Here is a 5,862-nt window from a genome sequence, read left to right as displayed (position 1 = left end):
TGTTGGAAATGCTCTTTGGTGAGTATGTTTTTTGCAAAGCGATCTAGTGATCTCGCCGATCTTTCGCCGATCTAGTGAGCTCGTTTCCGGTCAAACAACTGTAGTGTTCTGTTCCTGCATGCCTCCTCGTGGAACGTAAGCGGGGATGCGATCGTCGGCATTTGTGCGCTGTCCAAAGCTGTCAGCAATCTACAAAGACGGTTTAAACGCGTGAAAAGCTTCCCGGTTCATGCAGTACGTGTAGTGACCTTCAGCTGTTGACTACCACGTTGACTACCACTCGCGTTGATTACCACTCACGTTGACTACCACACACGTTGACTACCACTCTACATACACGCAGACGCACCAACAAAGGAATGCAGGGTCGATCGAAGCAGTTTACGATGGCACGTACGCAGAAACAAGCGCGGTCCGGCACGGTCGCGGACGCTGCGAAGGAACGAAACGCTAGAGTTGACGTCACAACACCGCAGTTTCCGGTCTCCGCTCGCATCGTCAGCGTCAGCAGCAGCGCGCGGCATTCGATGGTGGGCGGAGCTACAACGCGATTTCAACCGACGATTACGCCGCTCCTAACTGAAAAAAAAAAACCAAATTTTACCTACATGGTTTATAAGGTTCCCGCATCCGTATATGAGCGTCTTATTGAATTCGACGGACTCTTCAGGTTCCCTTTAAGATCTCTCTTAAGAGGTGAACGGCGAAAGCCTACTCTTCCTCCTCTTATTATTCGCCTCTTTCTCTTTGCGTCTTCTCTTTCTCTTCTTTCTTTTAGTCATTAGTGCTAACTAGTTAGCATTTTAGTCATTTGCAATTATTTGTGTCGTTACAAGCCGTCGGTAGACATATTGGTAATTTCGTAGTCATTTTAGCCATTACTCATCATCATCATCTTCATCATCAGCTCATTTTATGTCCACTGCAAGTCGAAGGGCCCTCCCTGCGATCTCCAATTACCCCTGTCCTGCACCAACTGGTTCCAACTAGCACCCGCAAATTTCCTAATTTCGTCGCACCACGTAGTCTTCTGCCGTCCTCTACTGCGCTTCCCTTCTCTTGGTACGCATTCTGTCACCCTAATGGTCCAACGGTTATCTAATCTGCGTATTACATGACCAGTCCAGCGCCATTTTTTCCTCTTGATGTGAATCAGAATATCGTCTATACCCGTTGGCTCTCTGATCCAAACCGCGCTCTTTCTGTCTCGAGGTTATGCCTAAATAATTCGTTCCATCGCTCTTTGCGCGGTCCTTAACTTGTTCTCGAGCTTCTTTGTCAGTCTCCAGGTCTCTGCCTCATATGTAAGCACCGGTAAAATGCACTGATTGTATGCATTCCTTTTCAATGATAACGGTAAGCTTCCAGTCAGGAGCTCACGATGTCTGCTGTATGCAATCCAACCCATTTTTATTCTTCTGTGAATTTCCTTCTCATGGTCAGGGTTCGCTTGTCATTAGTTGACCTAGGTAAACGCACTTCTACACAGACTCTAGAGGCTGACTTGCGATCCTGAGCTCTTGTTCTCTTGCCCGGTTATTTACCATTATCTTTGTCGTCTGCATATTAATCTTCAACCCCACTGTTCTGTCTAGTAATGAGTAGTCATTACTACTCATTACTTGACATTTTTAGTCATTTCTAAGCAATTGTGGTCATTACAAGCCGTCTTTAGACATATTGGTCATTTCGGAGTCATGATTAGTCATTACTAGTCATTGGTCTCTATTATAACGTTATCATTCACTAACTGTCACTATCAATAATTTTTCAGTCCTTAATCTGTCTTCATATGGCGGGAGTACGCTTCGACGGAAACTCTGGCGGTAAGATCTGCTGACACAAACTTCACCATGAGCCTAGAAAGGCTTTCGCCTTAGTATAACTGGCGTCAGATTATTCTTCCAACTTACTCGATCACGCACGCAGCACAGTAAAGCGGGGCTCGCAGTTCAACTACTACGTTGCGTAAAAAAAGCGTGGTGTACAATAAAAATGCCGTCACACTTCCCTCTTCTGACTAGATGATGCAGGCTGGCACTTCGCTAAACCACCGACTTGAGGCGTACATCACTTTGAACAGCATTAGAAGGCGAGCGGGACATCTTTATTGAGCGATATTAGGGTGGACGTGCGATATGGCGAGGCTTCGCAGCACGACGTCCTAGTACGTCACAGGTGAGGTTGCATCGCCAGCCGTGCTGCGGTCTCCCGTGTGCGCAGTCAGGTAAATTGGACGAATGATTAGGTGACAGTTATCTTGATCGATGTAGCCATCTTGAAATCTAGAGACACGCGGCACTATACTTGTGAGACGATTCACTTCAACTTTCCCGCATAAACATGTGGTGTGAGGTTTATTGCCAAGAAAAATATTTATAATAATTATTTTCATTAGTGGAAGAATTGCTTTTTTTGCGCAAATGATGTCCGCCTGGGCGGATTATTTATGTGCATATTCATGTAAATTGTGCACGCCTTTATGCTAAAAAAGATTAAACTTGCCAAGGTTGACGACTGGGCGTGCTGGTATAGCAAATTGGAGGTTGGAATGCGCAACAGCAAAAAGATTGTTTGAAGTAAAAAAACAAGGCGCATTGTATAACGAATTGATCTAACCTTGAGAACATTTAACCTCTAATTGTATAAATGTCTACAGCAGCATCACGTCTAACATGTAGCGAAGTCGCTAACACCAACATTAACGGAGCCGACAGAGGGATTTGAACTCTGTGAGAAAGTTTGTGTAGTAAAAACGCACTGGGTCACAAACAATTTTCTATAGCGTAGCTCAATGGTATACGTACAACTCTTGTGAGTACGCAGTAAGCGTCTTCTTGTGTATAGTATACAAGGCAGCGGGCGTTTGGCATGCGACATCTTGCTACATGTGCTGCTGTTAGTGGCGAGTCATTGCCGAGATCATAGCTGGTGGTGTTGACTTTTCTGTATTATTAGTAAGAACATTAGCCCGAGAGAATAGTCTTGTCAAGTTTAGACTCTTATCGAAACCATCATGCGAACACACGCATATGTAAGGGGTGTCCCAGCTAATATTAGCCAAGTTGTTCAAAGAAAAGAAAAAGACAAGACTTAATATACACGTTGCAGGATACGATCTTAAGGCTTACGGTGTTTGGCCGCCTCTGACGGCCGATTAACACCGTGAGTTTTATAAGTAGTATACCTTGCACCGTGTTTTTTAAATCTTTTTTTCGCTGGGCATCTTGGCTTACCTTAGCTGGGACATACACTATAGGTCCGTGGCGTACGCCGAATTCGTCGCGGCCATCATACGTAAGGACCACCTGCACGTTGCAAAGCTGCGCGCTAACGCAATGCAACTATTTCCAGCTTAACTCCGGCAGCGCTGCGCATATATGCAGCGAACGTTGCTCCAATATGGCGCCAATTACGTCATGGAAACAGTAAACTGGATACAGCGGAGCGCTACATAGCGGTGCCGTCTAAAAACTTCCGGGTGCTCAGTCGCACAAAGTTCTGCGCTGAAGAAAGTGGAAGCAGCCACAGCCATTGTCGTAGCTCGACTGGTAAAAGCACAATACTCGACATGCAAAAGGTACAGGGTGGCCTTCAAAAATTAAAAAGAATAGAGATTCTGGAGTTTTACGTCCCGAAACCACAATTTTATCATGAGGCGTGCCGTAGTGAGGGACTCCGGATTAATGACGACCACGTGTGCTTCTCGAACGTGCACCCAATGCATGGTGCACGGGCGTTTCCTTTTCTTCTTTAATTTCGCCCGCATCCAAGCGCTGCCGCCGCGGCCGCAATTTGACCGCGCGAAGCAGCGCAACGCCGTAGCCACTGAGCCACCACGCTGCAGGGGTGACCTGAGAATAAATAACTTATAATGGGGAAAGAAATATCCCATCGAACACATTTGGTGTATGATTTGCGAAAATGATGGTGCTGCGCGCAAATAACATTGATTGTTCAAAAGATTCCATTCCGTTCGTTCTCGCATTCTTCACAATTTCTGCTTCGTGTGAAACAACAAATACAGCGCAACAAGCACTATGGTATCTGAGAAAATCAGTGGAAATAGCAATAAAAAATTGCGGACGCATATTATCGTGGGCTATGCTGCGTAAGAAAGGTGCCTTGCTGACATGGTCGCCTTGTCGATGCTCCAGGTGGCTAATAGCAATGCACTGCTTCCAGCAGAAGGCAAAGGAACACATGGTGTAACATCCAGGGGCAAAACAACTACCGAGTACACACTGTATAGCATAAATGACGATCACAATAATATGAGTGAAATTGTTGATATGAGGGAGGGCATGTGCGCTTTCTCAGCGTGGATCTCGGTACTGAACAATCTAAAAAAAACATAATTTTGGTGTAACGCGGTAGTCAAGTTGAAGTAGTAATTAACAGCATAAATGCGCGTGTGTTTCTTAATACTGTAACCACAGCACTCTAGCAACATACGGCCCTGATTTTAACCATCTATATCTTGGAAGTTGGCACAGGTGTCGTTATAGAGGCCGCGGTCGAAGAGCTTGAGTACGCTTAAAGCCGATCGGGGCAGCGCATAAGCAGTATTACCAATATGGCGCATAACTCATTGCTGAGTCAACTAAGAAACAAAGACACGTAGTCAAAGTGAACCAATACACGTGCCAGTAATTTTTCCAGTTCAGGGATTTGATGTCTGCACAAAGTGCAAAACTAGGTGACCAGAGATTTCGAGGAACTGTTTCAGTGCCTATTTCATGCAGTATTTATGCATTTAATGCAGTATTCACGCACAAGTACCGTGTGAAGAACGCTGGGGCTCACGTTAGGCAAAAGAGGTATTCTAGATGTCTGCCGACTATTCTGATGGATTGTGCCTGAACGTCTATGGACATCTGTATACAGACCACATGACGCCACAAGCTACAAAAAGTAAGCGAAAAAGTTGGTATCACTTCGTCATTGCTCCATTAAAGATTACAGCGACTTCTTTCGGTCGCGCGGAAGGCAGGAGACCTGAGTTGCTTCTTCTCGCAAGAGCAAGTTCCATCGTACATGTTTTCAGCAAGAATGGAACTTTCGCGTCGTGCGAGCCGTGTGCTACACCATGTGATAGACAGACGCTATACACGTTTTGCGAAGCAGCTTGATCTCGCTTTCTCGCGAACTCTGGATGTCGCCACCAAAATGCGGGCCATTTGCAAGACCCATCGTTTAAAGAGAGTGTACTAAAATATTGGTAGTCAAAAGTCGCTCGCAAGATAGTGCTGGGCACGACAACGATACTAATTTCGGTTTACCTGCTGAATCATGTGCCCATTCAATTAAAATATTTTCCGTTCTCCAGAATGGCGTGTTATCGCAGATGTCAATCAGATTAATCGACGCCGCGTGTAAGAATGAAAAAAAAAGAAAAAGATTCATAGTCGTGCTATATCTAGCCAGTCTGCTTTCGACATGTTGAGAAAGTTTACAGAATTTCGACTAATACAGAATTCACAGGTGCGCGCTTCAGCGGTTTCAATATAGCGCATCATTATCAGCCGAAGCCCCTATAATCTCCTCACACGTGCATTTGAGCGCCCCATCATTGGAGCGCAACTCACGTTGAAATGAGGTAAGATAGATAAGCAGAACAGGTGCCAAGGTGGTTTGGTGGTCGCAGAGCTTCCACTTCTTCGCTCACTGAAGCCTGCCATCATTAATATTAAAGAAACGTGTGACGAATGTCTGCTCCGTGCAGACAAGCGCAACGCTGTTGTGAGCACTCGCTTTGAATGTCGTGCGTCGCGGTCGGTAACACTCCACCGTACGCATATGGCGAGGTAGGGGAACACTTTCGGCAAACATGCATAACAAACAGGACGCAATAGAACAAAA

This window comes from Dermacentor albipictus, unplaced genomic scaffold (genome assembly GCF_038994185.2).
Source record: "Dermacentor albipictus isolate Rhodes 1998 colony unplaced genomic scaffold, USDA_Dalb.pri_finalv2 scaffold_12, whole genome shotgun sequence".
NCBI lineage: Eukaryota > Metazoa > Arthropoda > Arachnida > Ixodida > Ixodidae > Dermacentor > Dermacentor albipictus.
The sequence above is the reverse complement of the archived record's forward strand: the minus strand, read 5'-3'. Positions refer to the sequence as shown.